Source organism: Gracilinanus agilis, chromosome 4 (assembly GCF_016433145.1).
Source record: "Gracilinanus agilis isolate LMUSP501 chromosome 4, AgileGrace, whole genome shotgun sequence".
Lineage (NCBI taxonomy): Eukaryota > Metazoa > Chordata > Mammalia > Didelphimorphia > Didelphidae > Gracilinanus > Gracilinanus agilis.
The window spans coordinates 109,787,377-109,801,105 of NC_058133.1; positions in this window are offsets into that span (position 1 = coordinate 109,787,377).

Genomic DNA, 13,729 nt, shown 5'->3' on the forward strand with positions numbered 1-13,729 from the left:
CCCACCAAATAACTGTCTCCAACCCTTCTCAACTGCCCCTCACCCAAAGTTCTCCAGGGGGGTCCCCTGGAATTCTGGGTGAGGCTCTCCCTGTACCTTTGCAGGGATTCCATGCTTTGCATCTGCACACAACACATATATATACAACATATACAGAGAATATATATTCACACAATAAAACACAAAGGATTACAGAGGAAACCAATTACACTGAAATAGTTATAAAAACATTTTTAAAGAGTTCACAGACACCCCACATTCAGAACCCCTTGCTCTAGATGGAAACAACTATGCTCCTGGTTCTTGGATAAACCCTTTGAACAGGAAGCCTACAGCTGTGAATCACTAGGAAACATTTATACAAATCAACAGTTCTCTGGCTAATGTGCATCATTCATTCCCTACCCCCACCCCACACATTTTTGCCTGGGAGGGGGGAGAATACAAACCTCCCCAGCTCTCAAGACATCTATTATCAAGTCAATGGGTCTTAGATCAACTTTCACTCAATTTACTCAGCATCCACTGACAAGGCCTGATGGGGAGAAGCAAAACTGATAAAAAGGCATTTCTTTCAAGTAAACAGCAGCCCTGTTTACCCAGGCAGTGTAAGCCTCTTGGCTTGTTTATTCTCAAACGTTTACAGAGCTTCAGAAGAAAGTGGGAGCAGCTGGAGTTGGAGGGGAAATCTCAGTACCTTTGCCTCCTCTGTCTGGTGGGCCTCTGGAAGGAAATGAGCAAGAGCAGAGATCCCTGGAGGAACCAGACAGGGAGAGACAGGGCACTCTGAAAAGGAACTCGGCTATATCATTTGAGAAGCAACAAGAACCATCCCAGGTTAATGGGTGGCAACCTGGGTTTCTCCCGGCAATGAGCTGAATGACCACTTGTGAGGTCTTCTGGAGAGCAGTAGAAAAACAACTTTTCAGCAGGTTATCCTCCTTTTTCCTTCTGCCTTTAAACTCAGTTCTTGTGGGGTCTATCCTTTCCAGGCAATGCATGAGTCAAATGAGAAATCAGAAGGCTGAGACCCTATGTGACCAGCAAGGGGTCTTACTAATAAGACTGTAGGCCAAAGTCCTAAGTTTAAATTCCAGCTCTTCCCCTGCCCCACTCCAAAAAATAAAGTTTTGCAAAGAGCACCCGGGAATGGGCATTTCCCATGCGTCCTGGGTAATTCCTTGTTCACCGGAAGGATTGAGGTGACAGTTCCATTTACACACCTAACTATGGGCATCCTACTTTATCTGTCCCTGGTACTCTAGCTTTATCTTTTTAAGAAGCAGAGCCCTTGGCTCTCAGATCTCACAGGGCTTGGTGAGAAGGGACATTTAGGATCTAGTCTGACCCCTTCGTACAGGGGAAGTCCTTAGCACAGTGCCTGGCACATGAAGAGTACTCAATAAATGTTTATTGTGTGACTGAGATAGAAAAGCACCCCAAGAGATAAAGTGATTTGTCCCAAGTTAGGCCTAAGTAGCAGAACTTCTATTTGAACCATCCCCCAGGTCTTCTCTTTCCTTTACACCTTACTGCTGAATAACCACCTCTTGTTTTATTTTAAACCCTCACCTTTCGTCTTAGGATTAATACTGTGTATTAATAATATTATTAATAATTCTAAGGCAGAAGAGCCGTAAGGGCTAGGCAATGGGAGTTGTGACTTGCCCAGAGTCACAGCTAGAAGTGTCTGAGGCCAAATTTGAACCCAGGACCTCCAGTCTCCGGACCTGGCTTTCTTGCCCCATTGAGCCACCTAGTTAATTTTATTTTCTTTTTAAACCCTTACCTTCCATCTCAGAATCAATACTGTGCATTGGTTCCAAGGAAGAAGAGTGGTAAGGGCTAGGCAATGAGGTTAAGTGACTTACCAGGATCACCCAGCTAGGAAGTGTCTGAGGCCAGATCTGAACCCAGGACCTCTCCTCTCCAGCCTGGCTCTCAATCCACTGAACCACTCAGCTGCTCCCCACCTAGCTAATTTTAGAAAAGAGAAATGTAGGGCTTGAGAGCAGTTCTGAAGTGGGACTTTGGGAAGAGAAATGTAGCTATTTCCCACCAATTCTGTAACTCGCCCAAAACACCTTTCTTCCTTAGGAAACTGTCTGCTTTCTCAGCACAAAGTCATTCATTAGGGACATCTCAATAGGCCCTGAGGCTTTGCACAAAGTATACCTTTCTCAGGAAGGGGCAGAAGAGCAAGAAGCCCACGTGGGAGAAAGCAATGGGAGATTCTCAAGTGAAAATTGATGGGCTTTCTCAGATTTCACCCACCCCCTTCAAGGCCCTGAGCACTGAGATGCTGAAGCAAAGATTCTTCACCTGATGGGGTCTAGGAACTTGATTGGGTTGTTTTTGTTTTCTTGTTTAATTTTGATGACATTTCAATAGAATTTCTTAACTTTGTAATCTATATATTTTATTTATTTAAAAATTATTATGAGGCCTCTGTAGTTTTCCCCAGGTTCCTTAAGGTGTCCATGACATAAAAAAAGGTTAAGAACCTCTACACAAAAGTATTCCAGAGGGGCTCTCATAACCTAGTTGTCCAAGGGCAATAAATACCCACAAAAGTATTCTATTTGCCAGTACAACATAGGACAAGAATAAATAAACAACTAGAGCCTGAGGCAAGGCAGACAAGGAGACAGAGGAGCTGAGACACGTTTTTATGAGGTCCAATTCCCATCCCTCCCTTCCCTTTATTTACCTGGGGATTGCTTAATCATCTCACCCCCTATAAGAAAATAGAAGCACCTTCTGAACAAGGTCATTTTCTCTCTACACCAGCAATGAAAGGCATTATGGTCCATTAGGCTCAAGCCAGGGTTTCTCAGTGTCTGCTGACATTCAATCAGTTTCTCAGCCTTTACAAGATGATTACCAAGAGTGTGGATTAGCCAGGACCCTTTGCCTCTCTGCCTATCTCCTGCTTCCTTCGCTGCTGGGTGACATCTCTATTAAAGGCTGAGGAGGGCAAATAAAGGGAGCCAACTCATCCCGTCCATGTTATCCTTTGTTAGAAACAGTCTTGGTGAAGGAGACATAACAGCCAAAGTGTATGTGTGTTCGAGGGTTTGGGTTTGGGTTGTGTAAATTCTTTTCATCCCACCCTTGCACAAAAATTGAGCCAGAACATGGGTTTTTAATCTTTTTTTTTTTTTTTTGGTGTGTTATGGACATCTTTGGTAGTCTAGTGAAATCTGTGAGTTTTTTCTCAGAATTGTTTTGAATTATATGATAAAATACATGGGATTATAAAGGAAAGCAATGATAGTTTTAAAAAGTTTATCAATTATAAGCCTTTGACCTAGAATGAAACCACCCTTGAGTACAAGGCCCTGACTCTTCAGAAAGTAAACAAACAGTCCATATTACAAGAGAAAAGTAGTCATTTTAGGAAAGGTAATGATGGGAGGGACCATTCCGATCCTTCCCTACAGAGGTTGCTATAGGTAGAAGAAACATCTAGGCACTAAGAAAAATAATTTCCTGAAATGACGTATAGGGACCAAGGGGAAGGATCTGGTCAACATTGCTTAAAAAACTTAAGGCTGTGTGAGAACTGCCTGGTATCAGTAACAGCATCCATAGCCAACTGGTGGTGTCCAATAAAGGGACGGACAAGGTGGAGAGGATTTGAACAAGCCGATCCTTTGGCATTGTTAAACTTGCCCTCCTGTGCGTGGCAGAAGGGTTTCAGGTTACAGCACCTTCATGCCTGTTCCCTCACACACAAATGGGATGCAGTTCCCTTACCAGCCTCTCTATTCCCTCCCATCACACTAATTAGAAAAATGGTGATAAGAAAGCTAAATTTGAGACTTGGGCAACAGAAATCCACTTTTAAGAACAAAAGTCTTTATGGAAGCAGGAAGATAACAGAGCTTTTGAGGAGGTAGTTTAATAGGGGTTAAAAGCTTAAGAATTCAGGGTTCTTAGCCTATTTGATGAGTCTGATTTAGTTTGAGCCCATTTGAGCTAATTTACTCTTTGCACAAAGATGTTATGAAATGAAGGCTCTCGGGAAATATGGCTAGGCTGTCTCTAAAGTTAGTTATGGTGATACTGTTCTTAAGGAACACAGACAGTTCTCACGACCCTAAACTGACATCTATCCAAAACTCTTGATGAGGGGCAGGGTTTGTCATGTACAACATTAACAGAACCCTGTGATGGTAATTGGGTTGATAATGTGAAAACTTCACCAAGGTCAAGTGGCCAGTTCTATCTCCATAAGCAAGATAACATGACAACAGAAACTTTTGGCTTCTGAGAACTATTATCTTATCTGTCCAAGAACAAAAATGTTATTAAAATCTGACAGAAAGAAGATTAGCAGGCTCTTGATCAACTTAAAGAGTATTTGCACATTCTGACCATTACACAATTCCTACATAAATCAAACTTGGCACTTTAATATTTTTTTTTAAACCCTTGTACTTCGGTGTATTGTCTCATAGGTAGAAGGTTGGTAAGGGTGGGCAATGGGGGTCAAGTGACTTGCCCAGGGTCACACAGCTGGGAAGTGGCTGAGGCCGGGTTTGAACCTAGGACCTCCTGTCTCCAGGCCTGACTCTCACTCCACTGAGCTACCCAGCTGCCCCCTTTAATATTTTTTAAAGGCCCGAACCACATCCTGTCCGGAGAAATTAGATGGATTCATTTTCTCCCCAACTTTTGGGTTAATTTGCTGTTTGTAAGAAAACGAGATCAAATTTTCTCTGTTGAATTTCAGCCTTGATAACAATACGCTGAAATATTCCTATAAATGGTACTTACTATAGAACAGAATTCAGAGTCACATGGGGTCGTGCTGGACTTTCAGTCCCAGATTTGGTTACCAAAGGACCAAATAGACCTTAAGAGGCAGTTTTTGGCTTATAAGTAAAGATGTCCCAGTATATGAACCTCAGGAACAGCATTGTATTAAAGCTCTAAAATAACAAGGATGTGAGTGGGTCTAAATCAAGCCAAATTATCTGGACTTTGACAACTGCATTAATGAGCAGGTTGGCTTTATGAGATACATTATCTTCATAGAATCAATCTCAAAAAGTTCTGGTTGTGAAAATAAGCCCTCCTTCATAATATACAAAAGTGACATTATTGACATCCACTCTGAAAGCATTGCTTCCCAACTTCCTCGCCCCCCCCCTCTTCCCTGCCCCTCAAATACAGTGATGGATCACAATCCTTAACCTGGTCCCTGTGACCATCAGTCTGAAACGTGTACCCAAGGTTAAGGAATGCAGGTTGTGAGACAGCAACAGTTGTCTTTTTTTCTGCCCCAAAGTGCACTCAACCATTACGTTTCATACTCTTAACCAAGCTTGACAATTTATGCTGGAGAAAACAACTTGAACATAGTATGGGTGACTTAAGAGATAAATTATGCTCCCGCCCCTCTCAAAATGTGAACTGGTTAAATTTTACCTCACTGCAGCAATGTTTCTGCTAATGAATAAACTTATTTGTGCCTCAGTGAGGAAAGGGCCAAAGTGCTCCAGGAATGAAGTACTGGCCCAATGCAGAACCTGCCAACAGGAACATCATTAGTCTCATTCATCTTGGGAGCTGTCACTGTTATTGTACAAACTCATAATTCAAAGGGACTATTCCTGAGGAGCTCAAAGCACATTATAGACATTACCTCACTTTCACAATGTCCCTTTGAGGGAGGGTGGAGCCAGCTTGTTCTTACTATCCCCATTATACAAAAGGGGTTAACAGGCAGAAAGACTTGCAAGTTACGCAGGGTCACACAGCAATCCATGGAGTCTGATTGCTTGGGTACAGTCTCCTGACCTTGCCTTCTCCTACTACTAGCTTACTTGACCTCTCAAAACATCATGCAGTAAAAAATTATTTAAAAAAACAACTATAGGTAGCACAGTAGACAGAGCACTAGGACTGGAGTTGGGAGGACCTGCGTTCAAATCTGACCTCACACTTCCTAGCTATGACCCTGGGCAAGCCATTTAACCCCAACTGACTAGCTCTTGCTACTCTTCTGTCTTAGAATTTATTCTTAGAAAGAAGGTAAAGTTACCCCCCCCCCAAAAAAAATCATACATGGAACCAACTCCTTTTTAAGTAATACACAAATGGGCAAGATTTCTATTTCTGTTAACCCTAGTTCCTTCTTCCTCATATCTGAAGAATTTTTTATTGAGAAATCAATATGAATAATAGTGATTAACAGAGGTCAACACTTTCAAGAATAGAAGCTTTAGAAATTCTCATTTGGCTAAGCTTGATGACCTTAAGATTTTCCTTTCTTTGTATATGTGAGGTGCATGAATGCTGTGTTCTCAAATGGACTACACTCTCCAATAGTAGGGGTTACCACTTTCTTTAGCATTCTTCCCTTTATGGGCACTCCATGTTAACGGATGCAAACATTTGAGGCAGGGTCTGACAGACAAGGTCCTAAGCCCCCACTGCTTACCTTGGGCATATGGGAAAATGGGGCAGGAGACAGAAAACGTTAACTTTCTCAAGAATAAGGCATCCTGGATAACTGGTACACTATTGTGTCTCAGAGTTAGGGCAACCACCACTCCCTGTAAGGGAATACTGCTTACAAAGGGCCACACCACAAACTCCCTACAACAAAGGATTAGAACACCAAAGCTCTAAATTATTTACCAAAAAAAATGTGTTATCTGGAACTCAACTCTTCTGTCTCACTCCAGGGCTGTAGGCGTCTTCTCCATACCTTTGGCTAGCTGGTTTATATTTAGACAATATATGTTCTTTAAAAAAAAATGCCAACCCCATGGAAACCAATTGATTTTATCCACCTCATTCATACAGAGAGACAGACAAAGAAGGAAAAGAGAGAAAGGGACAGGGATAGTGGTGAAGTAGGTCAAAGGCAGGGCTGAAAAGACAAGAGCAAAAGTGGGAGGGTGTCTTTGCAACTGAGCCAAGATATGCATTAGATATGAAGCTAGGTCACTACCGGTTCTGATTCTAGTTACAAGACGTAATCATAGAATGGAAACTGAGTCTTTCAAAGCTAAAGATGTTTAACAGATCCATACTACAGCACTGTCTTAAGAGGTGAAGTTACCTTTGAATAAGAGATACTTAGTACTTAAAAAAGAATCACTGGTGGGTATGTGTGTAAAGGACAGTATAATGCCTGACACATAGTAGGCACTTAATGTGTTATATTGAGATCCTGTTAGCAACAAATTTACAAGTCCTAATGTATGTCTCTACCTGGTAATTTCCCAAAGAACAATCCTTTTTTTCCCCCCCTGTTGAAAAGCAATGAACACATGCTTTGCCACACGACCTAATTGGCTATAGTAACCAAATTGCCTAGGATGCCTTTTTATCTGTAAACTATCAAGTTAACTTAAGGTTTTAAGGCTCAGTCAGCTTAGGTGGCTCCCTGGATAGAGCACCAGGCCTGGAGATGGGAAGCTCCTGGTTCCAATCTAGCTTTAGACACTTCCTAGCTGTGTGGCCCTGTGCAAATCAATTAACCCCAACTGCCCAGCCCTTACTGTTTGAGAAGTATCTACCCTAAGGCATAAGGTAAGAGTTAAAAAAAAAAAAACTAATAAGCCTCAAATAACCATTGGCACTCTTAAAACTGCTGCCAGGCTACTAACCTCTATCCCTGAAATGAGGGTATATTCTGTCCACTCCAAAGTAAAAATGACTTCTAGAGGCTACATTTCACCCAAGTCAATGTAAGGATGGTCAATCGCTCAGGCTTTATAAAGTTCAATTACTGTCTACTCAATATTCAATTTCCAAAAATCATCAACATCACATCATCTCTAGGTGGTGCCAGTTTATAATTAACTATAGCAGCGTCTTTTAAGATAAACAAAGATAAGACATTTTGTAACTGCATTTGTAAATAATTATTTGCTTTAGTAGAATGAAAATTCCAATGTACTAGCTCACTGTCCCCATGATGATTCGATTCCCAATATTTGATTTATCCTTAATATTACTATTAAATCAAGAGGGAATACCCACAAGCTATACCAAATGCTGCTACTGGTGCCTTAGGCTAAAGGTGGGCATGACAAACACCCCAGCTTCATGCTTTTCAATTTTTTTAGCTTCATGCTCTATAAAAATAACTGAAAGACACAGAAGGAAATGCTATCAAGATAAAGAGACTTAAGGCCACAAAACAATTCTGAAACAATCTTCAGTATTGCCAACAGGCTGACCATATATCTGTGCTGTTTGTGTTAACAAGTAACTCAAGTTCGAGGGCAGTTTCGAAAAACAGCACCTGTTTCAAAACAGAGCCTCGAGTTCACAGCTACTACTACTTAAGAGCTCAGCTTGTACTTGGCTTCCTTTCCCCAACTTGAGAAACATTTGAGTGCAAAGAAAGGGATATCTGAGAAATTATGTATTTTGGATCAGGTGGTTCCATACTGGGTGCAAAATCCTTTCAAATACTGGTGCAGAATGTTATAGGATGCTACGTAGTTCTATGTAATCATGGAGCTAGGAAAAACCACAAAAATGGCAACATCCTGTAACAAAAGTATTTGATAATGCAATGGGAAAATTATTACTTCAGGCTACCCTGATCAAATCAATCAAGTGAAGACTGTAAGAAAATACACCATAAGACAACCAACATCTCCCTCTGGTGGTTGAAGATAATCCTTACACTAGATGAGAAAGGTGACCTTGGGCATTGCTTCCATGACTAACATTCTTCCCTTCTCAGGAAAAGTGGATCTTCACACAATCCTCAAAAAACATAACTTTGAATGAATAGGACAGTACATAATTTGAATAATTGAACACTTGTGTTCCTTAAGGATCTGAGATCCAGGCAATGCAAAAGAATTCTAAATCTCATCAAGAATCCAAATTAGAAGGGAACACAAAGGTGGGCCAAAGCAACCAGGAATTCCTTCTTATATCCTTTCTCCCAGGTATTCATTCAGTTTCTGTAGTAAGGACCTTCTACGTTTTGCTTTTCTTCATAGGCTAAAAACCTTTAGTTCTGACCTCTGAACAAGTCCAATTCCATTGCCAAGTGACAGCTTTTCTAAAGCTTCCTTTCCTTTAAATGCTGATTATAGTTCTAAAGAGCAAAATGACCATTAAAGGCTTGAGTGGAAAGGGGAAAAATCAAGTAGTCAGCATGATTCCATTTATCAAGCTCTGAAAAACCAAGATTATGGCTTAGAATGAGCTATAGAATGGTTTCTGTCCAAATCTCAAGTCATTTTGCCAAAATAGTAACTTTCAACTTTAAAAGCCAGTCCAAAGGCACCCTTTACCAAATCTTTGATTCAAGCAATTTGCAACTGTTTCTCTATTTCATGTGCTATAAAAATCATAGTAGCTCTGTTCCCATATTATATGCATCATGGAAGATTGGAAAATGTGTGTAAGCTAACTGTTATAGCTAGAAAAAAATATATAAGTTGCGAGCAAATGCTTGCAGCTCCTATTTCCCCAAGTCCAACGTTAACTTTAACCCAAGACCACACAATCCCATCCATAAATAAATGATGAGTCGGTTAACCTTGAGGGACACTACAGAAAAAGGCACTAAATTTACAAATGGCAAACCTAAGCTGTGTTCCCATTACTAGTATGTGTAGCAATCACACTGATATGGCAAGAAAAATGAACTAAAATAGACCAAGACATTAATTAATTAAATTTAATTAAGCATTAATTAATTGATCAATTAATTAATTAAACCATTAGATGTTAATCACGTTAACAATTCTATGGAACCAATTATGGTCATGTTCTTTCTCTACCCTAACAAACTGAGCAAGATTTCCAATACCTTTGATCTTTCTTTGGCAGGTATTTAGTAGCTATAGAGTCCTGAGCAGTCACTTAATCTGTTTTCTCATCTATAAAGTGGAGATGGTAATAGCACTGAACTCATGAAGTTGTAGTAAGGACCAAATGAGTTAAAATATGTAAAACACTTTATAAATTTTAAGTTCTATTTAAATGATAGCTATTATTTGTTGCCTCAATGTTATGTATTTCTAGCACAAGAACCAATTGGTGCAATGGCTACAACAGGGATTAAATTGGCAGCAAGTCTTTAAATAGCACTTAATTTGAAAATTAAGCATATTCTATGTTATATGAATTCAAGTCTTATCAGTTTGCATATTAATTTGTATACGCAGAGCACTGATTCAAGCATTATTTCATTCATGTAGATGAGGATGGGGGGAAAAATTCTCCTTAGAGAAATCCCTAGTGCACTAAAATTGAAAAGAACCATATGACTGTCTAGGCCAGGGGTCAGCAACCTTTTTGGCCGTGAGAGTCATAAATGCCACATTTTTTTAAATGTAATTTCGTGAGAGCCGTACAGTGCTCACAGTGCACTCCTGTAACAGCGCCTGAAAAAAAATTGACTTTATGGCTCCTGCAGAAAGAGTCATATCTGGCCCTCAAAAGAGCCAGATATGGCTCGAGTCATATGTTGCCGACCCCTGGTCTAGGCCAACTCATCTATTTTAAGAGGACAAAATTGAGATTAGGAAGGTGAAGGTCATTTGCTTACTCAGGGACAAAGCTGAAATTTGAACCTGGTTGAAGTGGCTATATATTTTTTCTTTTTCTAAAGTAAATCCTACTCATTGGCTTAGGGATCTTGATGCTGTCAAATCCTTCTAAATTAACTCTAGAAAAGTAAAATAGCAATCTGTTCAATCCATTACTAAAAAGCATAAATTCCTCATTGCGAGACAAGGTAGGCCTCTCTAGTTGCCAATGATAAGAGGTGGTCACTGTAAATGTTTATAAAAGATTATTTAGGGAACCCAGTTGTTTTCCAAAGCCTGTATACTAGAAGTGCATCCAAAGAACTGTATACTAGAAATATTTTTGAAAAGCCAAGGTTACCTGTTGAACTATATAAAAAAGCAAGTCACCACATACTACCTGAGAGCATGAGAAGAAGTACACAGAGGCGCTTATCTGGGTTATAAAAGCCCTTTTATAAAGCCATTTTTAAACAAAACAAAAAAAAAGTTTACAAAAGGAAAAAAAAAAGACACAGAAAAGAATAACTTGCTTCATATATTCCAAAAAGAGAAAAAAAGGGGAGGGCAACAATGCCAACATGCTCAACAATTAAGGGTTCTTTTTTTGTTTTTGTCTTTTTTGTTTTTTGTTCTTTTTTTAATACAAAATACAAGCAAAGGATACACATACTTAAAACAGAGCTCAGGAGCAGGTACATGGTCCTGGAAACCCCTTCAATAAAAGCAAAGCAGAGTTGTTCTTTTTTTTTTTTTCTATGCAGGTACATACAGAGATTGGAATATGTAAAATTAAGTATCACAGCAGACCATCACACAATTCTACCAATGCATGTTGTAGCTATAACTCACGAACATGGTCAACAAAATCATGTTCACTTTAACCCCGTTTTATTTAAAATTTTAAATCTTTTTAAATAAAGCAGTTTACATTCAAATTTTTAACTTCCTTAGTACCATGCTGCAGGTGTCAGCATTGCCAAAAGTATTGCAAGAATGCCCAACCCTCTAGCATTTGACATGTCCAGCAAGGTTGCTGAATGTAGGAAGGGATGTTATAGTTTTGGCCCACAGATAGAAGACCTCTTCTATCCCTTCCTCTTCACTAGATGGAAAACGATGAGGAACTGAATCATCAAGGAATGGTTTTGGGGGGTGTCCTTAGGGCTAGTTATGTGAAAGCCCCAAATAAGATGACATATTCAAGACAAATATTACCTGCGAATCGTTGAGCTATGTTTGACTAGCCTGGGCGCCATTCAAGGGTTACTGCTATTGTGAAATTAAAAAAAAAAAAAGAAAAGAAAGAAAGAAAGAAAGAAAGAAAAAACCTGTTGGAATAGGATAAGTAGGGTTTGTTGTGAAGACATGCTTATGGTAAACAAAGTAGTGCTCTTATTTACATTTTTAAAAAACAATTGATTCTGCAGAGGGAAAAAAGTAAAATTCACAAATTTCCAGAAGACAGAGGGTTTCAATTGTCAGACACATCAAACACACTCACGCTCACACAAAATACTTCTGGGGGGTTCTATACATGTTATTTGTGGCATAAGCTGAGTATTTTCCCCCAACCCACCAAAAGAAGGAAAAAAGGAACCAAAAGCCCCTATTCCTGTTCCCACCCCCAAACCCTTTCCCACCCAAATCTAGAAAACCCTCCCCGCCCCATATACAAAGCATATGCACAATGGTGGCTTTACACCAGTCACACGGGGCATGCTCAGAAAGATGTCACCATTTAGGTCACTGCACTGGCATTGTGGTGGGCTGCATTAGAGGCTCTTCTCCAATAGTGGTTGGATATACAAAGTCAGCACCACAGTGAACTTTGTAACTAGGTTTTCAGGGGGGAAAAAAACCAACTTTCTAATTTGTGGGTTTAGAATTCTGAAAGAATTTTGGTGGTAGAAAGTCCATTCTAAAGCATCTGTCTTCCCTCTACACACACCTTCAACAAAAGGAAAGAGAAATAGGTTTTATTTATTTTCTTCTTCTGGGACTCAATCTGGTAAACTGTTTTATTAAATTATCCTCAAAAAAAAGTCCCAAACCCAATCTTCTTTAATACACTAAATTTAAAACATTGAAAAAGTTTCACATCCCACAAGTAGAATGACAAAGTAAGTTAATTTCTCTAGTTCTGAAGAAACTCACAAGTTGTAGTTATCTTCTTCTGTCCTTCTGGGAATGACTACATCTTGCTCGTTTCATTTTGTGTGTGTGTGTGTGTGTGTGTGTGTGTGTGTGTGTGTGTGTGTGTGTTGGCATATATGTATGTACACATTGAGACCTAACACAAAGAACAGAACCTGGGTTTCTCATCTTTTCCTAAAACGTAAATTGATAGTTGTTTTTTAAATGCAGCCACTGAGCATGCTCAAAAAGAATAATTCAGCCTTACATTCACTCCTCATTACAGCAGACATACCCAGTAAAAAGAAGCCATTTTTCTCTCCCACACTTTTCTAACTTGAGATAGTCTGCCCAAGCACATGTTCATTTTAAAAAGCTTTCCCCAAAGTGCCCCCATGCTAAATTCTGTTCTGGTCCTCCAAACACCCTAAAACCTGACTAAGTTGAAGCTTGTTTTCTGAAAAAAGAAAGAAAGAAAAGAAAGAAAACCCAGAGTGTTCTAAAATTCATTTTTGTTACTTTAATGTTTCTTAATAAAATCAAGAAAAGCCATTAAAAATCTTTAAGTGTCACGTCCAGCCATAGTTGTTTGGGTCTGTAGCAGGATCAAAGACTTTATCTGGCTAGGAGCTCAAAATCCAACTTTGTATTGATATTTACACGCAAACTTCAATAAAGGAAACCCACAGGAAACCTAACTATTCACAAGAATAAAGCTGCTCATTTGAGGGTTGAGTTTGGCAGCAGCAACTATATGAGTGAAAAAATTATTGGCCATCAAAGCTTCTTCATGGAAATCAATACGAACTTACTCCTTGAGATTAAAACAGCCCTTACAATCAATCTTATATCTCCCCTAAATGGGATAACATCCACGACTTTCCTTCTTGGAATTAAAGTGTCAGGAAAAGGTATAGATAGGTATGTTTTGGAAAGGAAAGTAAAATATACACTGTCTCTTAGTCAATCTACTCCTTAGATCCAACTCTACACCTCCAGCACACATTACAGGTTAGTTTCACAACTGTAACTGGGTAAAACGACAGAGCACAACATTTCCAGCATGTCAA